The following is a 17,938-nucleotide window of genomic DNA, read 5'->3' as shown; positions in this document are numbered from 1 at the left end:
ACTATTTAAGGGATTAAATGGCATGGAGTATAATTAGATAGAAACTAAATTCTGTGGGAAGTCAAAAGAGGGAGAGGTTGATGTGGGTGGTTGGGCTTCCTGGCAGAGACTGAACTTGAACTGGTCCTAAAGGTTGGAGAGGATTAGGTGAGACCAAGAGAATGCAGAACTCTGTGCAAGGCACCAGGAGAACTCAGTTAAAATGAAGATCTGTGGACAAGAAATGAAAAGTGGGTTTTGACAGATAGAGGCAGGGAAGATGCCAGAGGACTTGGAATCCCAGGATGAGAAGTTTGAACTTACCTGGATGGTTCTCCAGTGTGGACTTATACACAGATAGGGAAAATCCATACCAGATTGTGCTACCAGTTTGAGCAAGTATATGACTCTATGCCTTACCTGTGTTAGAGACTGGCACAGGTGCGGGCAGGGCACCAACCTTGGCTTTGACACTTAATAACTGAGCAGCAATGAGGGAGTTACTTAACCTCCAAATCTCAAATGTTTTTCCATCTGCAAAATGAAGATAAATAATAATGGGACACTCGTGTTTGTGAGGATAAAATGAGGTAACCTATGTGGGAGCCCTTAGGATAGTACCTGGCACATGGTAATAATAGTAAATAATATCTCTTGAGTGCTTATTAGTGTTCCCGAGGCACTGTGCTAAGCTCCTGACATAACTTATCTCATTTAATCTTCCCACTAGCCAGTGCTTTTAAAATGTTGGCTGAATCTGATCTGGGGTAACCTTGCCATTCCTGTGCTTGATAAAACAATAAGCTTATCAGACATTCACTGTCCAATGAGATCTGAGTATATAATCTGAATATTCTAATTTCTTAATACACACCCTAAAATGTTTTAAATTTAATAAAATTACACTTCAGAGCCTCTAGAGAATAGAGTAAAAAAAATGTACATATAACTGCACTAACCACAACAGAACCATGTTTTTCTAATATAGAGGGGGTTAAGGTTACCTGCTTTTAGGCCCACCAGATCACCACAGTGTGATTTGGGGCAAGTTACTTTATCTTCTCTCAGCCTTAGTTTCCTCATCTGTCCTTATATGATGTTTCTAGAAGCTTCTTCATAGAGGTTTTTTTTTTGTTGTTGTTTTTGTTCTGTTTTGTTTTTTGGCAAGGTTTAAGAGTGATAATTCATGCTGTATGGAGCATCTGGCACATAGTACACCATCAGTGTTAGCTCCTATGAATGCCTTTCAGTCACTGTCCTATACATTTTCCCTATGATTGCAATAACTGTGTATATACAGTTGCATCCTTCTTTTTTCACTTAACACTGTATCTTAGATATCTTTATAAGTAATAAGATTTCCCTATCATATTCCTAATGTGTATATTCTCCTAAAATCACTTTAAGTGTATCAACTTGCCCTTGCTTCATCTTTTAAAAACATGTATAAATAATGCTGCACTCCACACCTTTACACTTAATGGCTCTAAGAGTTCACATTTTAGTGCACTATCTCTTTGAGTTCAAATTATGGTTCTGCCCACACCTTTTTAGAATGTGGTGAGAATAAATGACACCCAAGTCAGTAAAGGCCTTTGACAAATTGCAGATTATGCTGGCTTGATAAGTGACCACAGGAAAGTATGACTGTCACTTTTCCAGCAGTGGGTTCCCTCCAGTGTGATATTCTGCACCTCACCTATCAGGAGGTGTTACTGTGGGTCTTCCTATCAGTTCAGTTCTCCCACCCTTCTTGCTGACAGAGCAAGAAGAATCCCACTACCTTTTAGCTGGAAGTTATTCTCTGGTCTTGCTGAATCTTATTTCTTGGAGTAGCAAGGAATCTGCAAAACAATTTGAGGCTGTCTTTCTGTTGCAAATCAAAGCCCCAACCTCTTATTTGGGTCTCAGAGTAAGAGTTCCCCAGGTACTTTGAAATTGGACCCTTCTGTACACACCTGGAGTCACCAGTAAGCCTGGCCCATAGATTCCCTGGTTGATGGACACACAAAGCTAAGGGCAAAGGTGATCTTTTCATTTCTTCTTCAGGTCCTACAATGCCTTTGAAATCTTTATGATCTGCACCTTCAGGGATTATGCAAACAGCTTGAGGAAATCCTAAAATTGTGTTTTCTCCAGATAAGCATCCAGGTCAAAGAAAAGACCTCTGCATGCCTTCCTGATAGAAAGAAACTTGCCTCAATTTAGAGAATGCCACCAAGAACAAAATTGGCATGCAGCCATTTGTGCGGTGCATTAAAAATCAACTTACAAATAGTAGTACCATTCTGGAAGTCTCAGACCTCACAGGCTTTGGAGGGTGTAGTGGAAGTCCACAAACTACCATATTTCAAATGTCTTACTGTTTTTAAACAGCAGCACGGGATAACCAGAGTAACACATTTCTTTGTTTCTGTCTCAAATTACATCAATTAAGTAAAAATAAAATTTATTATCATGCGAGTTAGAAGCTTTCTTTGGCAATTATATTTTGATATATTTATATGCTAATTTTAACAAATTTGGGTTAACATATCTTACAGCAGTATTTTTTATTTTAATAACAATAAGAGGAACAGTTACTTTTTCACTTAGCTATTATTGAGATTATTTTAAAAGCTATGTGACATTGGGAAACTGATTAACTAATACAGTTATTTATAAGATGTTTGGTCTAAAATAAGTTATTTAAACTGCCTGATCCTCAGTTTCCTCATATAGAAAAAACATACCCTCCTCATAGGGCTGTTATAAGGGGAAAAAGACACAATATGCCAAGCACACAGTACGGAGGCAAAGTCTCCGGCACACAGTGCGGTTCGATAGAGAAATAATTTTCCCATAGAAGCTGCAAATTTATATATGAGACAAAAAACATTTCAAGTGTAAGTTCTTGAGGGCAGGGAGACGTATGGTTTTTAAAGGGTCTTTGATAAAAAGATTGGAGCACAGCTCTTTGACTGTGACCACTCCATTGGATCCTTAAAACAATGATCGACTCTGTCATCAGAATGAAATGTCCACTGATTCATCTCCATTTCTTAACTACCAAGCAACATTCATTTGAGGAGTTTCACACCCTTACATATCCTTTCCACCTGAACCTCAGTGGCTGACTTTACCCCAGGCCCTAAAGGCGGAGGTGGAGCTGAGCTCTGTGTCTGGGAAGAGAGAAACAGTCACAGTCCTCTGATCCTTGTCCAAGGGCCTGCTTTGTGAGTGGGGCATCAATGCCGCTTTTGTTCCACCTTCAGTGTCTGGCCCACAGCTGAACCCAAAAAGGCTGGCTGCTCAGGGCAACCCTGGCCCACAAAGGACAGACAGCACCAAGCCCAGCCAAGGGTTCACTCAAGACCCCAAGATCCAGCACAGTGGTTCTCCCCACTGGGGAGACAGCCTCAGGGAACATTCTCTCTCCCTTTGGCATTCTAAACCATTTCTAATTTCATGAAGATAAGTCAGAGGTTTGAAATGTGGTATCCCTGCTGAAAAGGTCAGAGCCGTCAGCATAGAACCGGTGTGTCCTTGCTAATTACAATACACAATCATTGCCTTGTGTTGATGCAGTCATTTGCTCATTCATCAGCTATTAATTGAGTTCCTACTATGTGCTCAATGTGATGCTCAATGTGAGGGACATGGAGGTGAAAAGAAGATGTCCCTGCCCTTAACTATCTGGTGTACTGGCAAATAAACTGTCGCCTGCCAAGATAAATAGAACATAATATCTGGACCCTTTAACAAATACTTAGAGAAGTAGAAATAGAGTCTACCTAAGGGGCCATAATAACCATCACTACAATTGATCAAGCATTTGCTGTGTTCACTCACTGTGCTAAGCTCTTAGTGTATATTATCTCATTTAATACTTAAAACACAGTTATAATAGTGGTTTCATTCTCTTCCTATCTCTCTAGGAAAGGCCATGCAAAGAAAATGGCATCTGAGGGTCTTGAAAAAAGAATAGGAGTTTGCCAACTAGACAAGCAGGGGAGATCATTGCAGGCGCAGGAAACAAAATGGTCTGTTTGGAGAACATATCTTTTGGTACGCATGGAGCAAAGGGAACGTGCAGGGCCTGGTATGAGAATAGTGATTGCAGTGAAGTGAGAAATAAGTGGGATGAGTCTTCAAATGTGGAAGACTCTAAGCAGAGCTAAGATGTGGAGGAAGGAGACGCAGTAGGATAGTGCTTCAGTTAGAAGGAGGCATGGCCACGTTTGTTGGTTCACTTTTGAGATGCAGAGCCTACTCATAGGGTAGGCTATGAAAAGGGAACAATGAGAGGGAGAAACTAAAAACGCTGGACAGAGAGAATGACTGGTGGAGATAGGACCTCACCCTCCTCTGATTGGAGGAAAGATAAGAAGAGAACCAAAGACATAGATACATTCTAAGAATAGGTGTTGGGAGGCAGAACACAAGTAAGAGGGGGCAGAAGGAAAAGATATGATCTTAAGAGTTGTACCTGCATGATGCCTGATGCCTCTGAGGTTAAAGGCAAGTCCAACAAGGAGAATGAGAGGTGACAGAGTATTACAGGGGCCTTGATGAAAGGGGTAAAAGTTTGGAGTCATTGTTGAGTACGATGATGAGGTGCTGATGACACAAACTGTTGATTTCGAGGAAGGAGTGTTCAAAGGAGGAAGAGGAAAATGACTGCTAGAGAGAAAGGTGATGGATGGCATGTGAAAACAGTTGAGTGTGCTGAGAATGGTTTGATTAGAGTGGTGAAAAGTGATGAAGGGAAGACTTAATAGGTGATTTCAGGTTCTACCTTCAGACATCTGAATGAGGGCATGGACTTATTCCGTGTAGCTTCAGGGGATAGAACGAGGTCCAACAAGTGATCATTCCTAGGAGACAGATTCTCTACCCTCAAACAGTACACATTAAAACATGTAGTAAGTGTACATTAAACATTAAAACGTGTAAGTAAGTAGCACTACCCAGCAATGGAATAATGTGCCTCTTGAAGGATTTCAATCATTTGCCAAGGATGTTGTGCTGGAAATTTGGTATGCTTAATTAGATGACTTCTTCTATGTTTTTTAATACTAATATATCATAGATACTTAATACATGGAGCATTGAAATAAATAGAAGCAGTTTTGGCATTCTTGCAGGTTGTCCCACTGTCTGAGCAAGAGAATCTTGATTGGAATTTTTTTTTTTTTTTTTTTTGAGATAGAGTCTCGCTCTGTTGCCAGGCTGGAGTACAGTGGCACGATCTCGGTTTACTGCAACCTCCACCTCCCGGTTCAAGTAATTCTCCCACCTCAGCCTTCCAAGTAGCTGGGATTACAGGCACCTGCCATCATACCCAGCTAGTTTTTGTATTTTTGGTAGAAACGGGGTTTCACCATGTTGGCCAGGCTGGTCTCGAACTCCTGACCTCAAGTGATCTGCCTGCTTCGGCCTCCCAAAGTGCTGGGATTACAAGCATGAGCCACCGTGCCTGGCCTTGATTGGAATTTTCAGTAAGATTTATGCAGTTCAAGAACTGTGGAAACAATCTTGGAATTTTTTTTTTTAATTCCAGGAGGATTTTTGTTAAGATTGGCAGAAGCCATGCTCTAGTTTAAGAACAATCCACATGGTATTATTGAGTTAACAGGCATGACGCATATATAATACTCACTATGGAGAGGGCTTCTTTCTATAATTAAGGCAGAATGCCCATCCCTTCTCATTGTGGATCTGGAGAGGACCCTTAGCTGGGATGACTAAAGGAGGAGCCTCTGTTCTTACCTGATTTGCAGTCCTCTTCTCATAGGTGTTTGCACATCTTTCATACCCTGTACCTTTCTTTTCATTTGCACCCTGCGTTTGGGATTGGTTGCTTTCTTTTTTGGAACCTATGAGACTATTTCAGTGGTTCTCAACTGAGGACGATTTTGACCCTCAGAGGGTATTTGACAATGTCCAGAGATATTTTTGATTGTCATGACTGGAGAGGGATGCTGCTGGCATCTGGTGGGCAGAGGGCAGGGATGCTGCTCAAAGCCCTCCAGCGCACAGGACAGCCCCTCTCAACAAAGAATTTAGGGAATGGATGAAGAAGACAAGCCAGAGGGTGAATAAACTAGTGGCAGTGATCCGTATGAGATAATAACCTATATGGATTAGCATGGTGGCATTGGGACATGCAAGGGAATAATAAAGCTGATAGGCATTTTAAAATAAATTAAGGTTGTAAATTACATGTGCGAGATGACGGTGATGGAAAAGCCAAATATTACTTGAACCTCTCTAGCTTGGAATATGGAAGAATGCTGATGTCAAGGAAAGCGATGGGATCATTGAAAGGGATGCATATATGGTAGGAGTGGGGAAGAGGTTAGGCTTAGTCTTGTATGAGTTGGGTTTGAGATCTCCCTTCAAGAAAATAACTGCCCTAAGAAGTGCAGTTAGCTGAAAGTGCCCAGCTGCAACCCCTTGGGGATCAGCCATATCATGCAAGCTGAGGTCACCCTCTGCCCAGGCAGCTCTCAGCCATGACTAAGCTTAGAAGCAGCATTAGAACTGATCCTCTCTGCCCATGCGAGCCTCCTCTAGTAAGTAGGCAGTCCTTGCACATGGGCTCCCCACTAGGCTGGCCCAGATTCTAAGGGCTGACCTTGGTTTAAGCCCTTCCCATTCAATCTCCCTTCTTCCGCCTCTCCTTTCTCAGATATCAAGTCTGTATTATAGTCTGAATGCTCTCCCTGCCTGCTCTTCTCTCTCTCCCTCTTTCTCTTCCACAAACACTGCCCCCAGTTAATCTCTTGCACTTTTAATTCCATCTTCACATTTGCTTTCCAGAGGACCAGAACCAACACAAGTGATGGTTACATATCCAAAAGAAATTATTGTGGAAGGAAAATAGTACAGTTCTTGAAAGCAATCAGGATTGAGGGATAACTGAATCTCAAGAGTCTCCCTAATAGCATAATTAGAGGGAGGAGTGGAGGACAAGGTTTGAACCTTAGGTTACAGTCATAATTGGGAAAGAGTACAGTTAGTCTTGTAATTGGAAAGAGAATTCAGGATGGTGGGGGGAAGTTATTGAAAGAGTAGAAGGAAACCCTGGAAAGTGTAGGATCGTAGAACATGAAAGAGAGAGAGAGCTTTTTAGGAACAGGTGATAATCAGCTCAGATGTCATCAAAGAAAATCTGAGTAGGGACTGAGGTCTTACATTTAGAGACTGACACTGTGGCTGGCTAGCCATCAAGTGATCATTTCAGGGAAAGAATGAGAATAGGTGCCAAGTTTATAGGAATGAAGAAGGAACGTAGTGGGAAATAGCTGGAGGTAATGACAGTAGACCTCACATTGAAAATGTTTGTCCGTGAATGGGAGGAGGGAAATTGAGCTAACCGGAGTAATAATTTCCAAGACGGAGTGTGTGTGTGTGTGTGTGTGTGTCTGTCTGTCTGTCTTTAAGAGCACCTAACCATTTCCAGAAGAGAGCTTTAAAGGTGCTAGAGAGAGGGGAAAAAAAATTGTGGAATTAAAATGCTGAAGGCAGTGGGAAGAGAAAAGCTACTAAGGCCAGATAGGGCTTAGATTTTAAACGGAAGAGAGAAACCTCTTTTCTGGAACATGGCAACAAGAAGATGGCAGAAATGACAGAGATATAAGGGGTGAGAATGAAGAACCTCACACTTAGAATGTGTTCCTGGTACAAAAGTAACAAGACCAACCTCTGAGAGTAAGAGAATGAGATGGGGAAAATGTGTAAAGACAGTAGAGATGATCAGGACTGACTGGTGAGCATACTGTTATCCCCTAAGAAACGTGATGGGGCAAAGGAAAATCTTGCCTTAAATGCATGAAGTTGGATCTCTGTCAAGTCCTGGTCCAAAGGACTATGACTCTGATTGGTAAGAAAGGACTAATAAGGTCCTGGCATTTCTCTTACATTTTGAATTTTCCTAGTTCAACTATAACTCAAGTGTTCAGAGAAACAAATTGGTTTTATGCAGTCCACTTTTGTAATTATCAACAGTCATAAAAAAGGAACTAGTATACAGCTACTTGTTTGCTTTGTTTGAATGGTACTGTACTTTATCATAACAATGGGTGATAAAGATGATAAAAATATCCAAGAACCACCAGGCTCTATGTCAGAGCTAGGTTGACTGGAGAAGAAATGCTCTCTGAAGCAAAAGTTCTGGATACTCAAAAACTGGACTCATACAGTGGTCTTTAGTCATTATAACTCTATCCAGGCCCCTCAACACTTACAGCTACCAAGGAAACTTTATTATTGATATTCTACAGAAAAAATCACGGTTACTGCAAGTCTGTAAGCTCTTAAGTACTTTTCCCATTGAAATTATTGTTTCATTAATATAATATATTCAACCTTGCACTATCTTGGGTATGCAGCTATACAGTTAGAGCAGATCAAAGGGCAGTAGCCTGAAAGCAGCTGACTAACAAAATCCATGGCATTTCTCATTAGTCTTAGCCAGACGTGGCTCTTTATGGAGAGGACTCACCCTGGTCTTGTGAAGAGAAATGCACTGAAACTGGGAAGGAATGAGCCAGCCACATCAGTTTCTTCAAAGCTGCCAGTTGATATGTCTATGTCTACAAATATGACTTATGCCTGTTAATTACCCCCCAAACTCCTTCAACAAGACAAAGCTGTTTATTCTGCTGACTTTGAAGTGTAACTTGGGGATGCCTTGAGAAGGTCAACCCGACAGGCCAGCTTTTGCCTTGCAGTGGACTGTGCAGGTGCGTGTTAGCTGCTGGCTTCCAGGGCTATTTTATTCCAGCCCTGGCAGAGTTTGCAGGAATGTCATGAGAAGAGATTTATAATACTTTCTGATTCCACCCAGTTTCAAATCACTTTATGAATAATCTTTCTCATAGCATACTAGTAATTCTACGAGCAGTCTTGGCCAAAATCAACGGAGTGAGCATGCTTAAGGAAATAATTTTCTTTTTCCTTTTTAAGAAATCATTTTGCTGAAGTTTTACAAACCTCATAAAAAGTAAGGGTTGGTTTGAATTTGGGAGAAAGACTCACTTTATCTGAACTCATTTGCCAAAAATATTTAAATGAGCACATGCTGGATGTAAAAATGCCAAAGCAATAGCATCAATTATGCATTCTCAACCTTCCAGACTTTCCAGAGCCATTAAAAGGCAGCGTTTTCCTACAGGTGTTAATGGGATCCTGCAAAGAGGAAGGTGGTTTTAGGTAGGATTGTGACAGAGTGGCTCGTGGGTTGGGTGCTATGGAACCCACTGAGGGGCTTCTGACCACAGTCCCAAGCAGAGCCAACAATGGCATTCGTTGTTATAAGCAAGTGTCAGTCACGAGAGAGCTGCCGTTACTGAGTGTTGCCCAGCTTTCCATATTCCCAACATGGCCAGAGGTTTCATTCTTTGAGAATGTGTTTATTCAGCCTAGTAAAAACATTAAAAAGGGGAATAAATCTCTGCCGACCCCAAAATGCTTTTCACCACAGCTGTAAACCATAAAACATTTAGAAAGGTAAGCAGGACTAAAGATAATATGGTTCCCCCAAGCAGCATGGAGGGCAGACCTGGAGGTGGCCCTTACAAAGACAGCTGCAGTGCACAGAGCTTCCCCGCAAAATCATTAAGAAAGGGACAAGTTCTATAAGGTGCTAAATTATTATTAGTTTTTTTTTTTTTTAAGTTGGGGGAGGGCAATAATAAAAACCATGTGCTCAGCAGCCTGCTTGGCCATATAAAACAGAAAGGCCTGTGACTTTAAGTGTTGTAAAAGGGGTTAATTGTCGATTTCTGAATGTGGCAAGTTTACTGATCTTGTTAACAGCAACGGGGCATGTGCCATTGGTTATCATGGCGGGAAAGAAAAACAGCCGTCCATCCCTTATTCCCTGGATGCCGTTATTAGTCTTGGAATTCAAGTTAAGGGACATATGGGTAAATGGAGTAAATGCAGTCTTAAATTTGCTCCTTTCCACCTGTCCAAATTTCTACCCATTCTGAAGCTTCCAGTTCCACCTGGCAACTACAGTTTTACTGCCATTTTTCAAGTGCCTGCTGTGGATCGGTTCCTTTCACACAAAATGTGTTGTCTGTTTGTATGACAACCTAATGGAGTGGGCAAGGATGATACAACCATTTTACAGACAAAGCAACTGAGGTTCAGAGAAGTTAAGAAAGTTATCTATGGTGACAGAGATATGAAGCAGAGTTTCAAACCCCAGTCTTTATATTCCAAGTCCAGGTCTTTTGAACTAGTTGTTCAAATAATTCACTCATTCATCTATCACTCATTATAACTCAATAGATAGTTATTGGCCATGCAGTAAGAGCCAGGTGCTGGTCTAGTTGTTGAGGATAGAGCCCTGGATACAACTGACAATATTCCTGCCATCACAAGGCCTATGTTTTAGGAAGCACTAGTCTAACTTCCGATAACCATCCTCTCTTCTAACCTGCTTTCACATGCACAGTCAGCATCTGTAATTTGATATTTTATTTTGCGGTTGAGTATTGTGTGTTACCTTTGGCTCCCCCAGCTGGGTGATGAGCCCGGTGAAGGCAGGGCTATTGTCTAATATTTCTCTTTTTCACAGTCTACGCAGCACAACCCATTAAATAAGTGCTTTTTTTTTCTCCTGTAGAACATCCTTTATTATTACTGTGATCTTAAGATCATTTGGGGTTTTATTTAGAGCTTAGCTATTGCAGCTTCTGTTATTGAGCACTTTGTCAAATGTTATGCTTATATTGTCTCATTAGTGCTGACACCACCCAACTATAAGGCCCATTTTATAGTTGAAGAAATTGTGGCTTATGGCGGCTGAGAAACTTGCCCTAGTTCTTAGAGTCAGTAAGAAGAAAAGCTGGGATTCTGCCAGTGGCTGAATTCAAAAGCCCAATTTCTGTATACCACGTACTTGAGCCTGAGCAGTGAGGGAATCTTTGCCCACCTGAAACATATAGAGAATATCAAAAGACCCTATGATATGATATACGTGATAAATAAGGTGAATTTAATACCAGCCATTGATTCATCCAATCACTCCAATCACTCAGACCTTCACAGTAAAGTTCATGCTGCATCTTGGCTCCTGCCCCACCCTCTATTTTGTGGTCTTCTTAAAATGCTCTCTTTTTTCAATAGAATAATTTTCAAAGGAATCCCTGTGTTCCTAGAAAGGTGACAAATCAAAGATTGACTAGCATGAGGAGGGTAGTGGAAGGTTCACACCTGTTTGTAATAACTGGCTTATTCAAAACATAAGTACGAACACAATGGATGGTGATTGTGTTCTGCCAATGCGGTTGGCATTCATTCTGAGAAAAGATGGCAGACCAAGGCCAGAGCATGGCCCAGTTGCTGAAAATCAGAACCACACTGGAGCCACCAGGGACCCTGGAAACTAGGTGGAGCTGAACCATTTATTTCCGCGTTGATGGCATAGTTTCCACTTTAAGTAATGTGGGCTTAATCTTCATTTACATTCTGCAATCTACACAGAAGTGTATTTATTATTGTCTTGTGATAAGCAGTAATGTTAATATAAAGCAGTGCTCCCTGAAACTGCAGGCAGTTTCCAAGGTCTGGGCAAAAAGAAACAAAAATGTAGGGAGGGGAGCCCTGCAGTATGACAAGAGTTTTTGAAAATGAAAACCAAAAAAATGTTAAAGAAAGCAAATCCTAATCCCTTTGGAACTTTTATCAATCAGTCTGTCAACAAGGAACTGATAATTTCTGAATGTGAAGATTTGGATAACAAATGAGTTACATGTATAACTAGGCTTTTGCTGGGTTGCTCTATGTGGATAATGACTCAACTGGTGAGTACCATCAGAGAAAGGCCAGTAGACTGGGTGGCCTGTGAAAGCTTGTGTTTATTTGATACAAGGCTCCTGCTTTGGTTGGGAATTGCTGGAAGAGTGACACATGCCAAGCTACATTTCTGCCAGTTGTGGTTTTGAGATAACAAGGCTTAAAATGTGTATGCCAAAATTGAAATTCATGATCTTTTTCCTATAGGTACATTTTAGTTCAGTCTCTTTGCTCAAAAGAATTTGACAGCAGTTATTGCTTTTCAATACTATTGAGCATGAGACGATCTAAAGAATAATCCAAAAAGGAGGATCTGTAAGTGTACACCTTCTCATAAAGGGATCATGGATATTATTGCTATGTATGTCCAGAACAGCTCTTCTTACTTTTGAAGAGAGACTTCTCTCCAACTGTTAGAGTCTTACTGGGTGCCAACCACAGTGCTTCACATTCTTGCCACAGAGATTGGTCTAAGGATAGGCAGATGACAAAGCCAGGCAAATTCTAATTCTTCCATGAATGTTTTCTAATATAGAGCACCAACATTGCTCTCCTGTGTTTTTTAGGTATACAATTGTAATGTAAACCTGGAAATGCCCATGGCCATAAAACCAAGCAGCTGAAATCAAAGATAGCATTATCTGATTCTTTGGATCTAGTCTTCCCTGAGCCAGCTCCACTTTTCCCATGCATTGGCTAGCGAGCCAATAAATATTCTTTTATTGCTTAAACTAGCTCAAGTTCTGATTCTACCATTTGTAACCAAGTGTCCTGAGTGATATAAATAATTAAATCAGGTCCCGAGAAATACGACCCTTAGTATCTGACAATTAGGAGAAGTATACAAACCACAAATTAAATGACATAAAAATGATTCTTATGCAAAAGACAGTATACCTCAAGACATCAAGGGTTGCTTTGAAATCCTTAGAAAGCAATACGGACTGCAGAATGTAATTCTTGTGGGAGAATCAGTCTCCACAATGTTTTCTGCAGAACTGAAAAAGTATCACCTACCTGCCAGAGCAGGGCTTTAACGTGACAAATCTAGTTTGTTCTGGACACAGTGATTTTTTTTGGAATGTTTTTTACTATGCTTTAAATAGTAAAAATACATTTTCATTGTTATTAAATATTATTATAATACTTTTATTGGTATTTTTTAGGAGCATTACTCCAAAGGTGATGAGACATTATTATATACAAAATTGTAATGTGTTTCACCTTCAGAATGCTATTTTATTTTCTCAGCTAATGATTATCATTTTAGCAAGATTTGACCATAATAGTAAAATAATCAAACCAGGTTTTTTTTTGTTTTGTTTGTTTGTTTGTTTGTTTGAGACATGGTCTCACTCTGTGTCTCAGGCTGGAGTGTAGTGGCATAATCATGGCTCACTGCAGCCTCAACTTCCCAGGCTCAGATGATCCTCCCACCTCAGCCTCCCCAGTAGCTGGAACTACAGGCACATGCCACCACGCCCAGCTAATTTTTTGTATTTTTGGTAGAGTCAGGGTTTTGCCATGTTGCCCAGACTGGCCTTGAACTCCTGGGCTCAAGTAAAACACCCACCTTAGCCTCCCAAGTTGCTGGCTTTATAAGGGTGAGCCACCATGCCAGGCCTCAGAGCAGTACATTAAGAACTGTTGGTGTAAATAAGCTCTGTTGAGGGACATTAACTGGGGAATAAAGTGGCTGGAATGGACATATTGAACTCATTTTTCATCTTCTCTGAAAATGTTAATAATAACTGGGGTACATCTCTGTGTCTATATCTATACTTTTCATAAGTGAGGAAAGAATATGTGAAAATTTGGCCAAAACTTAAAGTTTTTGAATGCAGGAAAATATTTGTTATTCACAGTGGAACAAGGGAAATATAAGAAGATGATATGGTTTGGCTGTTTCCCCACCCAAATCTCATCCTGAATTATAGCTCCCATAATTCTCACGTGTTGTGGGAGAGACCTGGTGGGAGATAATTGAATCGTGGGGGCAGTTTCCCCCATACTGTTCTCGTCGCAATGAAAAAGTCTCATGAAATCTGATGGTTTTATAAGGTTCTCATTCCCTTTTGCCTGCCACCATGTAAGACACTTGGTTCGCATTCCCTCTTGCCTGCCTCCATGTAAGACTTGCCTTTCACCTTCCACCATAATTATGAGACCTCCCCAGCCACGTGGAACTGTGAGTCCATTGAACCTCTTTTTCTTTATAAATTACCCACTCTCGGATATGTCTTTATTAGCAGCACGAAAACATACTAATACAGAAGACTTCTGCATATTGAAGAGAAAAAAACCTGTTGTCTTCTCAACGTCCAGATCAATTGCATTTATTCCAAGTCTGGGGTGTCTCATGGTTCATTCAAGGAACACTGACAGTGGGTCATATGACAGACCTTGGGAAAAAAACATAATTATGTTCATAAATATTAGTAAGAAGAGCAGAGGATCTCAAAAGTCAGATTTGGATGAACTTCAGTTGATGCATTGAAACATTAATTATGTCAAATATCCCATGAATTCTAAGCTGCCTTACTTGTAAAAACTCTGATGCTCTGCTTAGTCAGTACGTAAGCACCTTCAACTGCTGTCACGTGTACATAGAGCAACAATTAAAGATGAACAAATAAACAAATTGGGATATGCTGTCATCAGAGTACAGGGAAATGACCCAAAAGCTCAATGTTTCCAAGAGGAAATTAGTTCCTACCCCATGTGGCCATTGTTACAGACTAGAATCTGGATTTTGTTTGCACTTGATTACACAGAGGAAGAAACAAAAAAATAAGTTGTCCTGGTGAGACCCAAATGGCTGGGATGGTTTTCCTCAGTGAAAATCAATGTGATGTCTTATTCCCAGGCCTAGAGAAAGGTGAGATATGGGGAGGGAAGCTATTTAGTCTACCAATATCACTAAAGTTGCCCTTTTTTCCCTGGTGGATTTCCTTTTTCTGATTTCACAGCTTAGAGAGCTCAGTTCTGTCTAGGGACCCTAATATCTGCTTCCCACACTCACATGGGCCTATTGCATTCATGGCCATTTTTTTATGTATAATTCAAGTAATCCTCAAAGCAGCCCTAACAGTTTGGTACCTTTATTGTTATCAGCCTCTCTTGAGAATCGGAAAAGTTAAATACTTTTCTAAAGATCCCTGTAGATGGTTAGAGGCAGCTAGGATTCAAATACCCATCTGTCTGGATCTGAAGCCCATCTCTTAATCCCTAAACCCACTGCAACATGTAGTCCATTCCCACATGTGCAAGTGCGTCTAACCCATAAATGCTTTTTTTAAAAAAAATTATTCAGCATGAGCTGGTAGTGTTTCCTCCATACCCTAGCTAGTCACACTTTAGTATCATGGGATAAGTGTGGGATAGGTCTGACTAGAGTAGAAATACAGATTGTGCTCAGCCTCAAAACAGAAACATGTTTCTTTCACATTTCACATTAACAAACCTAAACAGCTGATGAAATACTGTAATCCTAGGATTATGTACCATGAGGAGCCTAAGAAACCCTTTTCAATTTATCAAAGATTCAGTATATTTGTAATCACACGTTATAAGTGAGGTTGCTGATATAGAGGAAAAAGAAATGACAATCTTTGATACTGTTGTACCCTGGGACCCTGAAAATCATCCTTAGCCTGCTGGTAGTCAGTCTGGTCTTTGGTGTTCCTGGGCATGTGTCCCATTCTGAGCCATGGAAATACTCCTTCTCATGTCCTACCCTCCCACGCATAATGCCCACCTGGTATTCTTCCTTCTCACTCCACACCACACTCCCCAACTAACCACAGCCACAATTATATTCTCTTCTTCCCTCTTCTCCCCTTCCCTGCCCTTCCTTCCTTTCTTCTCCATGTCTCTTCTCCTACTCTGTTCCCAACATAAGACTTAGCATGAAGCCATGGCTTTTCTCCTCAAAACTGAGTTTCTCAAAGTCCAGAATCATTCGCCTCCATATCTCTGCAGGAAGTGATGGGTATGAGCAGTGTCTACTAGTTGGATGGACAGATCAATGTATGGATGGGGCTTTTGACCATGTGTTTCTTTCAAGACTTGTTGAAGTCACTGAATTTAGTGAACAAATAGCCATTTGATATCATCTCTTTTCCCCTTTCAAATTACTTATTACAATTTTGGGTATGGCTTTATTGTGGGCAGGGGTAGTAGCCCATGCTTTTGAAGCTGAGATGTAATTCTTCCCTCCCTCCCTCCTTTCCTCCCTCCCTCCCTGCATCCCTCCCTCCCTCCCTTTCTCCCTGCATCCCTCCCTCCCTTCCTCCCTTCCTTCCAGATATTCTTTAGACAAGCAAAGAAAGAAACTTCACGGAGACTTTAAGCAGTTTATATCCGACTGTGTGACTCCCAAGAGGTGACCTCAGGTGGTTTCAAAAGTCTTCTGGGAATGACCCAATGTTGTATAATAATGAGAACACTGAGCTCAACATTAGGAGGCCTGGCTTTAGCTTTGGTCTCCCTTTTCAGTATGCCCAGAATTCTGGGCAGATCACTTGGCCTCTCTGTGCTTAGTTTTGTCATCTGTAAATAGGGAAGGTAGGACTAATGAGTGATTTTTAAACTGTTCCTGGGCCTCAAAGATACATGGAGGTGTCCTGAGAGTCTGTCCTACAAGGGATGTTGTGGTAGAGAAGGAGGTGGTTGCATAGATCAGGCAGGGCTGATTCCCTCATTCCTACTTCAACCTGAATTAATGTTCTGGTTAAACTTTTTGAATGTATCCCATTTTTAAGCTTTCTGCTAGAAAACCAACTCCAAAAAAGTTTGAAAACTACCAGACTAGATTATCTTTAAGGTGCCTTCCAGCACACCTGACTTCAATATATAAATTATCTGTGTGTGATCTTCCTTTACAGAAATAATGGAGCCTTTCTTTTCCTTGTGTGGTTGTTGCTCTAAGAACACATTTCTTATCAAGAGAATAATCTGCTTTTCATTCTGCTTCCTACCTAGCTCAGCAGAGTACAAAATGCCCAAGCTAGATCCCTTATTCCCCTGTGAATATCTTCTGTTTAGACTCGTCCATCATCGGTGGGGCCTATGGCAGACATAGATGTTTTCACAGTTACCACACAGGGCCAACTGTTTTCGTAAGGGTGACCACTTAGGACAGCTTTGGGCTCTTGAGCTGTCCTCTGTTGAAGCCGGGAAACCCTAAGCTGTCATCTAAGCAACGCCGGGTTGTTCATCCACTTTGAAAGAGACAATTTTATGGTCCTGATGACATTTCCTATATTATATTAAGGATGCATCTTGAGAGGATGTGTTGGATTTGTTTTCTGGACAAGCTGGAAGAGTCTCTCTCTTTCTGTTTTAGCCACGGCCCTTTGTAGGGTTTGTTTTTCCTGCTGTCCCAGAATAGACGACTTAATGGGTTGCTGAAAATGTCCAGGCTGCCTCTGGCTCTGGGGGTAGCTCGGCCTTAACAATGGAAGGCATTTAGCAGAGCCTCATGTTTTAGAGCAAGGAAGACTTGAGAGAGCATCTCATCTGGTATTTTTCAAGATGCTTTTTAATTTTTTACACAGCAAGACTTTTTTTTCCCAATACAAATCTGATGCAAAACCTCAATTTATAAAACAGATATTTAAAAGAAGGGTGGGAGGTAGAAGAAATTCTACCAAATGGTACTTTCCTTGCTATTTTTCCTCCCCCGCATAGTGCCTCCTACCACACACGCACACACTCAGCAATACCTAAGCACTTCTAGGGAACCCTTGGCCTCCCAAAAGCAATAGATACCCCCTGGTCCTGAACCTCTTTTTTTGTTTGTTTGTCAGGAAACTGAAAAACAGTGAGATACAGTAACTTGCCTAAGACCCCACAGCTAGAGATCTCAGTGCCAGACTGCAACACTTCTAAATGTGGTTTAATCTTCCACTCCACCCCTCTCTAATTTATTGTGCCACTTCACCTTTGAACACTGGAAAAGAGCAGGAAGAAAAAATTATGTACCAGCATGCTCGATTCTTGTACATCTGTCTTTAATTCTCAAAGCAACTTTACAAGGTGGGCATTAGTATTATACCCATTTTACAGAAAGGTTAAATCACTTGTCCAGTGAAACTCAGCCAGAAATGGCACAACTCAAATTGAAAGCTAGGCCTATCTAATTTCAAAGCTGTTCTTTCTATTA

General features: G+C 41.0%; 1 protein-coding gene across 1 annotated transcript in view; it reads left to right on the top strand.

Moving 5' to 3' along the window:
- The window catches only part of ROR1 (receptor tyrosine kinase like orphan receptor 1), a 412,356-nt gene that overhangs the window by 307,395 nt on the left and 87,023 nt on the right, over positions 1-17,938 (top strand). The window lies entirely within an intron of this gene.

The sequence above is a fragment of the Macaca mulatta genome, chromosome 1 (assembly GCF_049350105.2).
Source record: "Macaca mulatta isolate MMU2019108-1 chromosome 1, T2T-MMU8v2.0, whole genome shotgun sequence".
NCBI classification, from domain to species: Eukaryota; Metazoa; Chordata; class Mammalia; order Primates; family Cercopithecidae; genus Macaca; species Macaca mulatta.
This window is presented reverse-complemented; position numbering and strand designations above follow the sequence as displayed.